General features: G+C 51.6%; 1 protein-coding gene and 1 long non-coding RNA gene across 4 annotated transcripts in view; one reads left to right on the top strand and one right to left on the bottom strand.

The window, feature by feature from the left end:
- Positions 1-15,799, top strand: part of MRM1 (mitochondrial rRNA methyltransferase 1) — a 40,715-nt gene extending 24,916 nt beyond the window's left edge. The window contains exons 5-6 of one of the 3 annotated variants that reach the window (XR_003108042.3): positions 5,087-5,304; positions 15,163-15,799. The gene's annotated coding sequence lies outside the window, so the exon portion shown is untranslated. Of the gene's footprint in view, positions 1-5,086; positions 5,405-15,049 lie in introns of all 3 variants that reach the window. The other 2 variants (XR_003108043.3, XR_006549680.2) reach the window with 2 other exon arrangements.
- LOC123332706 lies at positions 4,025-4,534 on the bottom strand. Its single transcript, XR_006549681.1, has 2 exons — positions 4,394-4,534; positions 4,025-4,282 (listed from the first exon to the last, which is right to left on the bottom strand). It is a non-coding gene; the product is annotated as an uncharacterized LOC123332706 (long non-coding RNA).
- Positions 15,800-16,190: the final 391 nt, after the last annotated feature.

The following is a 16,190-nucleotide window of genomic DNA, read 5'->3' as shown; positions in this document are numbered from 1 at the left end:
GCACCCTGGGCATCACTGCAGGTGAACCAGAACCATCTGCTTCCTCTCTGCCTCTCGCCCTGCCTGTGTCTCCTGCCCAGATGCCCCTTCTAACCTGCTGTCCTTGTCCCCCTTCAGGGGCCCAGCCTTCCCTCAGCACTTCTCCTGTCTGCCATGTCCCCACCCTGGGGAGGGGATCCCATCCTGGGGACCCCCTCTGCTATCTCCTGCCTTTACTTAACATCATCTGGCACAGGCCAGGGTTGCCAACTCGGGTTGGCATCCTCAGATGAGGTTGGTGAATCTAAACTGGGAAGCTGGATGAACTGTGATGTTCTCTGTGAACGTCTGTGATGCACTAAGAACTCAAAGCATGAGTGCGTGTGAGCGTGTGTCCTAGGAGGCTGGTGGAGAGACTGCTGGGGCAGGGTTGGGGGACGGGGGCCCCCAGGACGCCTCCCCTTGGTGTCTGGGCCAGAGTGGTCCTCCTCCCGGGAGGAGAAGGTTTGCTTCTTTGAGGCCTCTGTTTCTCTTCCTGCTTGTGGTCTGAGGAGCTTTGAGGTCAGACCCACCTGGGCTTGTATTCTGGCCCTGGGGCTCCTGGGCTGTTCCCAACCACCTCGGGTCTTGGTTTCCTTCTTTGGAACAGAGATAATTATTTCAAGGCACTTACCCGCATGGTCACTGGGACCGGGGGTAAAGGGTGAGGACTGAGCAGACCCTCAGTAAAGGGGCTCCCTCCTGGCCCCCTTCTGATCTCCTGCCCCTTCACCTTTCGGGGGACTTACATACTCCTCAGGCAGTGTTGGGGCCCTGCCTGAGGAGGCCAGTGTGGGAACCAGTGCCTGGAGTTTCACTGTCCCCAGCGACTGTCTTCAGGCGGGGAACCCACACAGCTTGAGGCCTGTGTGCAGTGGTTAAAAAAGGGCTTATAAGGTCTCCTTACAAGAATTGATCCCTTCGAGCTGTAGTGCTAGAGAAGACTCTTGAGAGTCCCTTGGATTGCAAAGAGATCAAACCAGTCAATCCTAAAGGAAATCAACCCTGAATATTCATTGGAAGGACTGATGATGAAGCTCCAATATTTTGGCCACCTGATGCAAAGAGCTAACTCATTGGAAAAGACCCTGATGCTGGGGAAGACTGAAGGGGAAAGGAGAAGAATGCAGCAGAGGATGAGATGGTCAGATAGCATCACTGACTCAATGGATATGAATCTGAGCAAACTCCAGGAGATGGTAAAGGACAGGGGAGCCTGGGGTGCCACGGTTCATGAGGTTGGAAAGAATTGGACACAACTTAGCAACTAAGCAACAAAAGGTCTCCAGTCAGGCCCTGAGCTGTTGATTTTGTTAATGGAGGGAGGTGGCTCCCATAAAAATTGTTTATTTATGGCTGCACTGGGCTTTCTCTAGTTGGGACAAACAGGGGCTACTCTCTCGTTGCGGTTCACGGGCTTCTCATTGTGGTGGCTTCTTTTGTTGTGGAGCACGGGCTTAGCTGCTCTGTGGCATGTGGAATCTTCCTGGACCAGGATCAAACCCATGTCCCCTGCACTGGCGGTGGATTCTTAACCACGGGATCACCAGGGAAGTCCTCCGATAGGCTTTTTGTCTCCACTCCCTCTCCAAAGGGTAATCCTAAAATGCAAATCAGATCTTTCCTGTCCCAGCTCAGAAAACTTCAATGGCTCCTGTTCCCTCCAAGATAAAGTGCAGGTTTCTTAGCCTCAAGGTCAAAGCTATCCACAATCTGCCCCAGTCTGGCTCCTACATCCTTCTGGGTCCCTTGAAGTTCCTTCACTCTGCCCTTGATCCCTACTCAAACCCCCTTCCCCCGAAACCCCTGCTGCACCTGACACTTTGAAGGCTTTTATTGGGGGTAGTTTCCACTGCTGGAAATGTCTTCCCTCCTGCTCTCATCCCCACGTCCACCTTCTGGGAGACGCAGCTCAAGCCTCACTGCCCCTCTCCCCACAAAGCCTGCCCAGATGCTCCCTTAGAACCCGTCAGCCCCTCCACCACCCCAGCTGAATTCCTTCTGGTTGCGGTTGTCCCTTGGTGGTTCAGACAGTAACGAATCTGTCTGTAATGCAGGAGACCTGGATGAGATCCCTAGGTCGGGAAGATCCCCTGGAGAAGAGAATGGCTACCCCTTCCAGTATTCTTGCCTGGAAAATTCCACGGACGGAGGAGCCTGGCAGCCTGTAGTCCATGGGGTATCAAAGAGTCTGGACACGACTGAGTGTCTAACACTTTCCCTTTCTTGTACCTGTCACACTTCTCTACCAGGGCACAGTAGATGTTATGTGGTTGTTGTTCAGTCGCTCAGTCATGTCCGACTCTTTGCAACCCCACGGACTGCGGCACACCAGGCTTCCCTGTCCTTCAGCATCTCCCGGAGCTTGCTCAAACTCATGTCATTGAGTCGGTGATGCCATCCAACCATCTCGTCCCCTTCTCCTGCCTTCAATCTTTCCCAGTAGCAGAATCTTTTCCAATGAGTTGGCTCTTTGCATCAGGTGGCCAAAGTATTGGAGCTTCAGCTTCAGCATCAGTCCTTCCAGTGACTATTCAGGACTGATTTCCTTCAGGATTGACTGGTTTGATCTCCTTGCAGTTCAAGTGACTCTTAAGAGTCTTCTCTAACACCATAATTCAAAAGCATAAATTCTTCAGTGCTCAGCCTTCTTTATGGTCCAACTCTGTACATGACATCTGTACATGACTACTGGAAAAAACGTGGCTTTGACTATACAGACCTTTGTTGGCAAAGTGATGTCTCTGCTTTTTAATACACTGTCTAGGTTTGTTGTAGCTTTTCTTCCAAGGAGCAAGTGTCTTTTAATTTCATGGCTGCAGTCACCAATTGCAGTGATTTTGGAGCCCAAGAAAATAAAGTCTGTCACTGTTTCCATTGTTTCCCCATATATTTGCCATGAACTGGTGGGACCAGATGCCATGATGTTTTTTGAATGTTGAGTTTTAAGCCAGCTTTTTCACCCTCTTCTTTCACCTTCATCAAGAGGTGCTTTAGTTCCTCTTCGCTTTTTGGTCACAAGCCAAGGGGACCCCCAACAGCCTGGCTCTACCTGGCCTTGGACCTGCCTCTGCTGTGGTGTCTCCTGGACTTCAGGGCTGGAGGATTTGGGGTCAGGGTTCGTCACCTGACCATTTCACAGACCACTGTGGCTCAGAGGGGTTAGTGACCTGTCCACAGATACACAGAGCTTGGAGATTCCGGGGCCGGAAGCCTGAAGCACCACTCCCAGTTGGTGTTAACTCTTCTCTGCAGAGTTAACACTCTTTGAGATTTGGATGAAAATAAACTAGGTGTCAATCAGCAGCTCAGTGGTAAAGAATCTGCCTGCTAAGCAGGAGACTCGGATTTGATCCCTGGGTTGGGAAGATCCCCTGGAGAAGGAAATGGCAACTCCTGTATTCTTGCCTGGAGAATCCCATAGACAGGAGCTTGGTGGGCTACCATCCATGGGGTTGCAAAGAGTCAATCACCTGACTTAATGACTCAACAACCAGAACAACAGAACTAGAGTCTTACATTTGTGTACACTGGGGCAAGTTTACCTGGGTCCCCAGGACAGGCTGTTACTGGCCCATTTTACAGATGGAGAAACACGTCTTGGTCATTGCTTGAACTTGCAGAGTCTGACAAGTCACAGTTGCAGAATGCCTTGGGTAAATCTTGAGGCTCAGAGAACATTTGCTGTGGGTAATGTGACCTGCGAGGGGGGGACTGGGACTCAAACCCAGGCCTCTGATTTTACTTTAGCAACTTTTCCTCCACACCAGTTTCGTGGTGATTCAAGACCCTGGTCTGGTCCCTCCCTGTCAATCTCACAGCGCCTGGCTCTGAGGCATCCGTGACTGGTGCTTCACGCTTCCGGCCCCGAAACCTCCAAGCTCTGTGTGTCTGTGGACAGGTCACTAATCCCTCTGAGCCACAGTGGTCTGTGAAATGGTCAGGCGATGCTCAGTCACTTCGTGGCAGGGTTATTATGGGGTGAAAAGGGATGATGGATGCCAAGGTCTCTCTCCCCTAAGATGGACCCCCTGTGAACCTAGGCTGGGGTGTCGCCCAAGGACTCTTGGTCTGCCACTTGGGGCGCAGAGGGGGAACGCAGACACTGGCCGGTGTAGTTCAGCCCTTCTCTGGGGGAGGAGAAGAGAGGCCTGGGGGGCTTGTTCCTTAGGAGCCTCCTCCAGCCCTTGCTGCTGCTGGAAGCGATCAGGTTCTGTTGCCATGGCAACTCGGGCCAGCGGCTGACCTCACTTACGATGATTACCTTTTGGCAAATAAAATAATTGTGTTAATAAAGAGGCTGTTCACCCCCTCCTCCTCCACTGCACTGGCCCATTCCCCATCCCCAGCCCAGGAGAAAGCGAGGACCCCCCACCCAGTTGCTCCTGGCCTGTGGGATGTCTTCTCCGTAGATCAGCTGTTGGCTGAGACCCTGACTGCGCTTTCATTTTTGCCTGTTTCAAGCATTTCTCACTCGGCCCGGCTTGCCCTCGGCCTCCTTGCCCTGATGTCTCTGGTGCACAGAGATGACACAGCTCTTTCTGTTTTCCTTTGTTGTAGCTTTTTTTAAAAAAATTCAATTAATTAATTATTTTATTTTTGGCTGTGTCAGGTTGCAGCATGTGGGACCTTGTGTTGTGGCCAGCAGGCTCTACAGCGTATGGGTTCAGTAGTTGTGGCTCGAAGTCTCAGTCACCTTGCGGTATGTGGGCTCTTAGTTCCCTGACCGGGGATTGAATGTGTGTCCCCTGCGTTGGAAAGCAGATTCTCAACCACTGGACCACCAGGGAAGTCGGTCCATTGACATTGCTTTGAAAACCAACTGGGCCTCCCAGCAATCAGCATAATACATTTTACCTGTAATACTACTTGCTGGGTGTTACACCCTTTACCAGGGCCTTCAAATATGTCTTCTTTATGTCCTAACACACTGTGCAAGTCAGGAGCTTCAACACCACTTCAGAGCGGGGAGAAGCCTGAGGCTCTGGGACAGGGCGTGTTTGTTTGGACAGGACTAGAAAGCTGGATTGGTTTCGCCTCTGAACTGAAGAACGGGCTCTTCCCACAGGTGTGGCCGTTTGGCCTGAGAACATTCTGTCGAGCGGCTGGTTAACATACACTCGGCTTGGCACTGGGGTGGATAGATGGACACGTCCACAGAAAACAGAGGCAACGTGCCTGTGACGTGTGCTCCAAGACCGAGAAAACGGCGGAGACCCAGCTTGAGGTGTTGTGGAGTCCCCGCAGGAGACAAGGAAGACGAGTCTGGCTGTTACAGAGACTCGGGTGAGTGGCTGGCACCGCTGAAGGCCACGTTTGTTATCTCATAAGATGCTCATTACAATCCCATCTCACAGGTGGGAAAAGTGAGGCTCAGAGAGCCTAGGTGAGTTTTTCTTTCTTTAAAAAAAATTTTTTTATTGGAGTATAGTTGCCTTACAATGTTGTATTAGTTTCTGCTGTACGGCAGAGTGAATCAGCTGTGTGTACACATATATCCCCTCTTTTTTGGATTTCCTTCCCGATTAGGCCATTATTCCCCAGGGCATTATTAAGTGAATTTTTCAAGGTCACACAGCTGGTACAGAGCAAGGCTTCAAACCTGGACTTCGGCCTGACCTCCCTGCCCATGCTGTGTGCTCATTTGACTGTGTTTGGAGGCGGGGGTGGGATGGAGCACAGGCCCCACACTGCTCATTGTTTGAGGCTCTTGTGCAACATCAGGACTGGAAGGGGATGGCAAGTCACTCCACCGTTCTTGCCTGGAAAATCCCATGGACAGAGGAGCCTGGCGAGCTTCAGTCTGTGGGGTCTCCAAGAGGACACGACTGAGCGCACAGAAAGAGGGTTTATCAAAATTGTGGCTAATTTTGAAAATTTGCTTTTCACCAATGGACACAAAATAATGCAATTTGATTAAACTACTGGAAAGCTCACTTTAAGCCTTACAGGCAGTATGAAGCCAGGGCTTTGCGGGCAGTGCTGTCCCATGATGGGGCAAAGCTTTTGAATTGTGAGGGGACTGCCCTCACTAGATGCCAGGGTCTCTCGGTGACTGGAGGAATAGTTTCACAGCGCAGAACATCAGCAGGTAGGATTTGAGGCTCTTTGGAAGCGAGTCCCAGCCAGGGTAGAGACTCCTCCTGGTGTTTGACCTGCCCTACAGGAGAAGTGATGGCATCCCACTCCAGTACTCTTGCATGGACAGAGGAGACTGGTAGGCTGCAGTTCATGGGGTCGCAAGGAGTCAGACACGATTGAGCGACTTCCCTTTCACTTTTCACTTTCATGCACTGAAGAAGGAAATGGCAACCCACTCCAGAGTTCTTGCCTGGAGAATCCCAGGGACGGGGGAGCCTGGTGGGCTGCCGTCTATGGGGTCGCCCAGGGTCGGACACTACTGAAGCAACTTAGCAGCAGCAGCAGCAGAGTGAACCCGGCTAGTCCTGGGCAGGGTCCAGGGCGCCCACCAGGCACACTAGGTGGCGCTCTGACATTGGTCAATCCCCGGAGCGCCTGGTGGGGCCTGGCCAGAGGGCACGGCAGGGGTGACTTGGAGGGGAAGGGGGTCAGGCTGGACCTGACGCCTGGCTGGGGCTAGGTGACAAGCACTGGAGAGGTCCCAGCCAGGCTGGGGGTCAGGAGTGTGGTTCCTCCCACTCTGGTCTCCTGGTCATCCTCGGGGCTACAGGCAGCGGGGACTGGAAGTGTGGCAGCAGGAAGCACAGAGAGACGTGTGCTGGGTGGGGGTGAAGGTCGGGTGGGGGGCCTGAGCCAGGTGTCCTGCTGTTGTTCAGTCACTAAGCCGTGTCCGACTCTTTGTAACTCCGCGGACTATAGCACACCAGGCTTTCCCGTCCTTCACTATCTCCTGGAGTTTGCTCAAACTCACGTCCGCTGATTCAGCCATGCCATCCAACCATCTCATCCTCAGTCGCCCCCTTCTCCTCCTGCCCTCAATCTTTTCCAGCATCAGAGTCTTTTCCAATGAGTCAGCTCTTCTCATCAGGTGGCCAAAGTGTTGGACCTTCAGCCTCAGTCCTTCCAATGAATATTCAGGGTTGATTTCCTTTAGGATTGACTGGTTTGATCTCCTTGCAGTCCAAGGGACTCTCAAGAGTCTCCTCCAGTCCTGTCATTGACCACTAAAGCTCAGGGTTCTAAACCCAGGGCCCACCTCATCTGCTCTTGGACCCCAGGACAGGTCAGAGGCTGGGGGGGAGGAGGAATGTGTAAGTCATCCAGCCTCTATCAAAGGAAGCCTTGGGGACGTCCCTGGTGGTCCCATGGTTAAGAATCTGCCTGCCAATGCAGGGGACATGGGTTCGATCTCTGGTCCAGAAGATTCTACTTGCCATAGGACAAAGAGGCCCATGTGTCCCAAGTACTGAGCCCATGCTCTAGAGCCTGTTCTCTGCAACCAGAGAAGCCACCATAATGAGAAGCCTGTGAACTGCCACTAGACTGTAGTCCCTGCTCAAGGCTGCTAGAGAAAGCCTGCACACGGCAATGAGGACCCAGAGCAGCCAAAAAAAAATAAATACAAATCTTTAAAAAAGGAAGGCTTGGGAAATGTCGGTGAGGGAACAGCTTTGTTCTCAGAACAAGATGCGGGCACAGGCCCCAAAAGCCTTATATTTGTCTCTAGTTTAGCCGTGTCCCAACCATGTGACCGGGGCTCCCCTGGCGGCTCAGATGGTAAAGAATCTGCCTGCAGTGTGGGATACCCAGGTTCAATCCCTGGGTTGCGAAGATCCCCTGGAGAAGGAGATGGCTACCCACTCCAGTATTCTTGCCTGAAAAGTCCCATGGACAGAGGAGCCTGGGTGCTAGAGTTTATGGGGTTGCAAAGAGTCAGATATGACTGAGCAACTAACACTCACACACACACACACAGCCATGTGACGAGAGGCAGGCCACTGAGACCTCTGTGATATGGACATAATTCTCAGAGTTGCTGGCAAGCTTAAACAAGAGTGTGCCTAGAGAGGCACTCAGTGTGCCCAAGTGAAGCATCTCTCTTGCCTGGTGGTTGGCAGGAGTTGCATCTTGCACCCTTTCTTTGCCTGCAGGCCTGTGAACTCTCAGTGATGTTGGTTGATTAACTCCCGGGGATGGGGCAGCTGGAGTTGGCAGTGTTCCAAAGGGACCTTCAAACCTCAGCCTGTGGGGGATCTTCCCTGAGAGGCCCCTGCCCTCAGATATTAGCATCTTCCCTGTTTAGGAATGCACACTCTGAAGGTGGGCCTGACCAGTCCTCATACCTGTCCTGGTCTCTCCCCTTGCAGGTCCCTCACTGCATGTCTGGGGTTCTGTGGGGCTCTAGAGGGAAAGAGGATCCTGACATCCCCTGGGGTGGAAGGAGGTAGAGGGCCTCTTTTCCAGCAGCCTGCTTGCCTACAGCTCTGGTACAGGTAGGGAAACTGAGGCAAGGGGTGTCATTGCATCAAACCACAAATCCCTGAAAGCTGGTAGGTGCAGGGGGGGAGGTGGCAGATTGTCTTTCCAGCCTCCTTAGGGGGCCTGGGGGTTCCGTGACCCTGAACTCCTGGGGGAGATATGTCAAATGTCTGGCTGGAGCCGTGTAAGGAGATAGGAGAGGGAAGGATGAGAACGGTCTTGAAGGAGAAGCAAGATCAAGCAAGTGGAGGACAACTCAGTGGACAAATCTGCTGCAGACATTCAGCGGGTCACACACTGTCACAGGTGCTGGAGACTCAGGGGACCCACCCTGGGGGGGCGGTCCATGGGGCCCGGCAGTTTGAGGCTTGGCTCCAAGTGGCTTCCGCAAATCACCTAACAACTCTAAGTGCGTGTTTCATCATCTGTGAAATGGGGAGATGGAGATGATAACAACGTCTGCCCCCATGGGGCTGAATGAATGTCAGATGCATAGAAAGAGCTCAGTGCTGCTCCGGGCACTGAATGGCTGTGGGGTTGTCAGCAACATGGTCACTAGCTCTGGACAGTGAGAACTTGATTCAGTTGCTTGCCTTCCTTGAATCTCAGGTTCCTCATCTAAGAAATGGGTTCAAGACATCTGCCCTGCCCACCTCCCAGGACCCTGTTCTGAGGTTTAAACCAGTTAAGATAATGCATGGGGAAGGGTCAGTTTAAACTGTGTGTGTGTGTGTAACAGAGATGCCAGCGTTTGTGCTCCATCCATCCTGCAGGCTACCTGAGTTCAGGTAAGCCATCAGATGGCTTTGTGGTGCCTGGCAATTCATGTCGGCATGTCTGTTCCAGAGCCTTGGGGCTGGGACTGAAACGCAGGCCGAGATGTGAAGATAAGGCCCCAGGGGAGAATTGTAGCATTTCTCCAAAGGCCTAGGAAGTCAATGGCTTTCCAGGTGGCGCAGTGGTAAAGAATCCACCTGCTAACACAAGAGATACAAGAGACATGGGTTCAATCCCTGGGTTGGGAAGATCCTCTGGAGTAAGAAATGGCAACCCACTCCAGTATTCTTGCCTGGAGAATCCCATGGACAGAGGAGCCTGGTGGGTCCCAGTCCATGGGGTCGCAGAGAGTCGGACGTGACTGAGCAACTGAGCACACACACAGGAAGTCAAGAGAGAAATTTCAGAGACTGAGTTGGGATCAACCCCTCTCCCCATCCCAGCTCAGGAAGAGGGGCTGGCGGGGATGCCTGTAGAGGTCAGGGGGTCCTTTCTCCCCTCTGTGAGTGTCTCTTTCTGCATGAGCCTCCCTCTCCCCCAGCAGCCTCTCCTTCCAGGCTAATTCCTGCTGCTAAGCTGCGGACTGACCCAGGAATAAGTAATACAGTGGAGCTCTATCCCAGAAGATTTTTTTGGCCATGCAACATGAGGGATCTCAGCTCCCTGATCAGGGATCGAACCCATGCCCCTGCATTGGAAGCATGGATTCTAAACCATCGGACCACCAGGAAAGTCCTTTCCAGAGGTTTTTGATGTCTGTGCCTCCTAGCTCCTTGTGCCCATAAGAAGGTGCTTGGTCACTCCCATTAATGTTGTTAGTGCCCGGGACTCCCCAGCCCCCACCCACCCCACCTGCTCAGCAGCTGGCTGAGTGGTGGAGCTGGTCAGAGTTCAGCTTGGACGAGACTGAAAAAGCAAAGAGGAATCATCTCCCTTCTGGGAGAATTTGGATTGGAAGCAGCTCCCTCTTCCCCTGAAAAGACCTGTAAGAGGCAGTGTGACAGAGTAGGAAGAACGTGGGTCTTGGGGTTGGCCAGCCTGGGGTTCTGATCCTTTACCAGCTGGGGGGTGGGTCCTGGGCAGGATGGGATGGCAGTAGGGTCTGCTCTGTAGGGTGGAATGCGACTTTCAGGGGGTGACCTGTGTGATGTGCCTCAGACTGTGAATCCAAACTTCGTTGATAGGATCAGTTACCTGGGATTTGGGCAATTTTGTGGCCTCCTGTTCCCAACCCCAGCTACTTTTCTTAGCTTGTTGATTGATTGATTAGGTGAAAGGCAGCACAGGGAATGAGCAAGATGCCATTCAGTTGGGGGATCCGGGTGTGAGCAGAAAATCCCAGGGTGTAATTCCTTTCCTAGACAGCAGAGACAAAAAGGAGCATTTCTAGTTGAGAGATTGCCTGGCCTTGTGAAGGAGGGGCTGCTATGAGACTCTGGTGGGGAAGGGGAGGGGTGCCTGGTGGAAGGAATTAGCAGGAGCAGAGCCTAGAAGTGGACACACTGGGGACACATGCACCAAAGTGCAAAGAGGCTGCTTTCCTAGAGCAGAGGGCGAGTGAGATGAGGCTGAAAGGGCCTTGACCCAGTTCCCGGCTTATTAGAAGTGGGATTTTCCTGGTGGTCAAGAATCTGTCTGCCAATACAGTGGACACGGGTTCGATCCCTGGTCTGGGAAGATCCCACATGCCTCGGAGCAACTGAGCCCGTGTGCCGTGCAGCAACTCCGAAGCCCACACACTCAGAGCCCACTCAGTGCAACAGAGCAGTCTCCGGTTGCCGCAACTAGAGGAAGCCCACACAGAAATGAAGACCCAGCGTAGCCAAAAATAAAGAACTGAAAAAAAACAAATAAAAAACTAGAGTGCACTGGGAAGAGAGGAGGAGGCTGAATTACTTGGATCCTTACTAAAATGCTGTCAGTTCCTACATTTGAGGAATCTGCTCCCTCAAGGTGACCCGCCTCTTTTTTTCCCTTTCCCGTTAAAAGCAACAGTGGAGGAAAACGTTTCTCCACCACCTCCCCTCAAAGAGCATCCCTTTCCCTTCTTCATCCTCCCCTCCTTCAACTTCACTTTGTGTCTTTAACCCCATTCCCACTCCTTGAAGAAAGAAGGTGGTGTGGGAGGAAGTTCAGACAGGGAGGCAAGGTGGTCCCCAGGCTGTGCTAGGATAATAAAGAGGGACAGTCTAGCCTTGGGGGTGTCTGGGGTCTCGTGTCTTTCTTAAGTCCCCAGGGCAGATACACATTGGGGAGGACCCTGTTCTCTGCCAGAAATACTCAGGTCGAGTGATTCACATTACACTGGGCTTAATAGCCTCTTCCTTCTTCAAATGGATACCCAGGGAAGGAGATGCTGTTTGGGCAGCAGGAGAGAAGGAGGAGGTGGCAGCCGCCAGCTAGCAGAGATGCCCCTTTATTTCTTGTTCCTGGAGCTGGCTGGCAGAGCCCGTTGCTGATGGGGGCAGGCAGCAAGCTACAGGAGGAGACGCTTGGGCCCTCCTCCCTTCCTGCTTCCAGCTCTCATCCCTTCCCTCCCGCTGCCTGAGTGTGACTCTTTAGGCTCCTTGGTGCTTCCTGAGGGCTGAGCTGGGTGGGAATGATTTTTGTTCCTTCTCATTTTAGATGGACAAATTTCTTGTGCTCAGCCATGGAGTGTGGCTTTGGTCCTCTCTGGGGGCCCCGGTGGGGGGGAACCCACATGTCTTTCCCCTTCCTTTCTTTCCTTCCTTTTTAAAATTGTATTTATTTTTGGCTGTGTTGGGTCTTCATCGCTGCGTGTGGGATTTCTCTGGCTGTGGCAAGCGGGGGATGCTCCCCATTGCTGTGCTCAGGCTTCTCTTGTTTCAGAGCATGGGCTCAGGAGTGGTGGCCCATGGGCTCAGTTGCTCCTCGGAGTGTGGAATCTTCCCGAACTGGGGAATGAACCTGTGTCTCCAGCTCTGGCAGGTGGACTCTCAACCACTGGCCCACCTGGGAAGTCCCTCTCCCTCTTTCTTCCAGACCCCAGCCAATCCTTCCCGGGTCTCCTGTCCTCCACGGGGAAGCTTCAAAGCTCTGGAGCCCTTCCTCTCAAACCACATCTTGTCTTTTTTCTTTCTTTCTTTTCTTAAAATGGACTTATTCCAAAAAGGATCTAAAGAATTTTTTTTTTTGCTGCACCATAGCCTGTGGGATCTTTGTTCCCCCACCAGGGACCAGGTATTGAACCTGGCCACCCCCGCCCCCAGCAGTGAGAGCATGGAGTCCTAACCACTGGACTGCCAGGGAATTCCAAGAACTTTCATTTCTAAATGTTCACATTTTGGTCAGTTCTTTCTTGATGTTTACTGCCTAGCCCCAAAGTTTGGAACTTTGGAATCTGATTTAACCTTCCCACAACACCATGCCACGAGCAGGGGTGTTGATTGCCTTTTACCAATGGAACAATCAAGGCTCATGAACAGCGTTAACCAATGAGGTTGGATTGGAACCCAGTTCTCCCCTGCGCTGGTGCAGGGCACTCTTCCTGGGGGCTGTGTGCCCTCTGGATTTCTTGCTTTCACCTAACGTCCAGGCACACAGATGTTTTCAGGGTGGCAGAGTCTGAAACATGGTCATTTTAACGTCCACGTGGTGTCCCATCACTTCGATGGGTGCCACCTCTTTCAGTCACTCCCTCCTTGCTGGGTATGTGAGGGGTGTCTAATTTCCTACTGTAATAAATGCAGCTGCTGTGAGCATTTTGTTCAAATTGCTTCCACCATGGTCTTCATCCCCACTATGTTCCATGAGTAGGCGCAGGTAGGGTACCATGGCTCAGGCTAGCAGTCGGGGTTTCAGTGGTAGTCAGTCCTTGGTATCTTGACTTAGAGCATGATCGATGCAGAGGAGGCTCCAACCACCTCTTTTTTTTTTTTTCTCTCCTTACTCAGATTTTGACTGCACCAAGTCTCAGTTGTGGTACTCAGGATCTTGGATCCTTGCTATGGCATGTGGGGTCTTTAGCTGTAACACGAAGGATCTTTAGTTGCAACAAGTGGGATCTAGTTCCCTGACCGGGGGTCGAACCCATGCCCCCTGCATTGGGAGCTTGGCGTCTTAGCCACTAGACTACCAGGGAAGTCACTCAACCATCCCTTGTGGTTTTAAATTCGCCTCCACCCAGAAGAGGTTACACCACCTCTTTGGGGACTGGTATATTGGTAATTACCAGTAATTTACCAGCTGGGTAAATTCCCTGTGTGCACGTGGTCTGGGCCCATTTCACCACTGCATAGCCACCGCCACATCAAAAACCAAGAGCTGAAGTGACCCGGAGAATAAATCCACTTCAAACCTTGTCCAGGGGATTCAGTGTTAGCCAAATGGCCAAGGTTATCAATAGCCAGCTTAATGCAAAATTGCTAATGCATTTTCCCAAACAGGTAGCAAGATTTAGAGACTGAGAATGGGCAAGTGGGAGAACCATGAAGTTCAGGTTTTAGCCTTAACATGTCTGTTTGGGGGTAGAGCATACATTTTATGAACAAAGTGGGCGGAATGGGAAAAGGGATCAACTATAGGAAGAGACCCTTATTTCAGCTCCAGTGGGAGGAAGGTCAGTGGTTCAGGTGGCAAATGGGGTTTGGGAATTTAGGTGGACCTCTCGGGGTGTGAGTCTCTCATGAGCTGGCAAAGAAGGGACGCAGAGGGCAGTGGTCACTGCAGAGAGATGAGGAAGGGGCAGGTCGTCCCAGTTCGGGGGAGGTGAAGGCACAAGTCAGGAAGGGATGTGCCTGGGGTCAGGATTGGACTCCTGTGGAGTTCCAAGCATCCCAGCCAAGCTGCCTTGTGGTTTTGAAAAGCATGGATATTAATAAGGGTGATTAGTAATCATGACGTGTGAATAATAAGGGATGGTTAATTGTCCTGGTTATGATGAACAGCAGTCACTGGGAGAAGGTGGGGGAGTTGGGACCCCCCAACACACACACACACACACACACACACACACACACGTATGTGATCTGTTCTTGGCTGATGCTTATGAGGCCATGGAGCCAGCAAGCTAAAGGGCATCAATATTTTAAAAACTGTAACCTAATAAGGCAATTTAAAAAATTCACTGAACACATGTTCTCAACAGAAAATTTGGAAAATACAGAAATATTAAGGAAGGAAACAAAAGCACTATAAATAGTTCGGTGTATATCCTTCTAGCCTTCTGTGCTCAGTCGCTCTTACTCTTTTTGACCCCCTGGACTGGAGCCTGCCAGGCTCTTCTGTCCATGGGGATTCTCCAGGCAAGAATACTGAAGAGGATTGATTCTCCAGGTGATCTCTCCAACCCAGGGATCGAACCCATGTCTCCCACATTGCAGGCAGATTCTTTACCACTGAGCCACCAGGGAAGCTCAAGAATACTGGAGTGGGTAGCCTATCCGTTCTCCAGGGGAGCTTCCTGACCCAGGAATCAAACCGGGGCCTCCTGCATTGCAGGCGGATTCTTTTCCAGCTGAGCTACCCTGGGACAGAAATATAGCCATAAACTACATTTAAATGAAACATAATTAGGATTACATTCGGCACGACATTTGGTAGCTTGATTTCTTTTTAACTTACAAACACTTTTCGTGTGCTTCTCCATGATGTCAAGTAATCTTTGACAGTGTGTTGTTTTGATGAGGGAAACAATATTTGGGGCAAGAAATCCATCCTTTCGGGCCTCCTCCAGTCTTCAGAAATACAGAAGGGCGATACTGGGGTGGGGCAGGGCCACTCACTGCGCCCAGTGGACGGGGAAGTGGGGCAAGGAGGCGACAGGGTTGCTTCACAACCTGAGCTTGATAGAGGAAAATATCTTCTGAAAACATAATTTTTTTTTCATACTCAGTTGAGGATAGACAACAGTCAGAATCCTTCACTGGGCAATGATGCCAGGGTTAGTACGTGGTCCTGGAGACAGTTTGAGCCCGTCTAAGCCTCGGTTTCCCCATCTGTATGTAGAGGAAAGAGCACCTGCCTCCTACCCATCTCCTGGAAGGCTGTTATCAAGGCCTGAGACACAAGAAAACTTAGGATGTGGAAGAATACTGACTCTGGGACTCTCATCAGAATAACAAAAGACAGAGCAAACCTCCAGGTATGGAGAGGGGACCAACTGTGTGACCCAAGGGAAGCCCGTCCTCTCCTTGGGCCCGACTTTTCCCTGCTGTGAACCTTCCGGACACCTGACTGGTGCCAGGGTACAGGAGGCTCAATTATGCTGCTGCCTCGGGGCTCCTGTTCTTGGGAAAAGGTTACAGCTGGAGCCATAGAGCCTCTGTCTCCCATTTGGACCTCTTTGAGAAGGACATCTGGTTTGAGAGAGATGAGGGATCGAGTGTGATTCCATCCTTCCTAAAAATGGAACAGAAATCACGCGACAGCGAATGTTGACTTGAGCTCAAGGTCTTTCCCACCAACATGGAGAAGCCTCTGCTCCACAGGGCTCTGAGGTCAGCTGCCTCTGCCTTGCTCTGCAACCCCAGCGTTCGTGGGCTCAGTGTGTGTGGGAGGGACTCCAGGACCACTGGCAATATGTCAGCATTCTGAAAGTTTCATTCACTCATTAATTCATCCATTAAAAAAAAAGATTTATTTATTTCTGGTTGTGCCGGGTCTTTGTTGCTGCACGCGGGCTTTCTCGAGTCGCGGCATGCGGACTTCTCATAGCAGCGGCTTCTTTTGTTGCAAAGCACGGGCTTACTAATTGTGACACATGGGCTTATTTGCTCCGCAGCATGTGGGATCTTCCTGGAGCAGGGATCAAACCAGGGTCTCCTGCATGGTAGGTGGATTTTTTTGTTGTTGTTGTTGCCACTGAAGCCCTTCATCCACCCACTTAAAAAAATATTTTTTAAAAAAATTTATTTGGTTTCCCTGGGTCTTCATTGCAGGATGCTCGGTCTTTTAGTTGGAGCATGCAGGATCTATTTCCCCCACCAGGGCTCGAAGCCCAGGCCCCCCGAATTGGGAGCGTGCAGTCGTAGCCC

Source organism: Bubalus bubalis, chromosome 3, assembly GCF_019923935.1.
Source record: "Bubalus bubalis isolate 160015118507 breed Murrah chromosome 3, NDDB_SH_1, whole genome shotgun sequence".
NCBI classification, from domain to species: Eukaryota; Metazoa; Chordata; class Mammalia; order Artiodactyla; family Bovidae; genus Bubalus; species Bubalus bubalis.
This window is presented reverse-complemented; position numbering and strand designations above follow the sequence as displayed.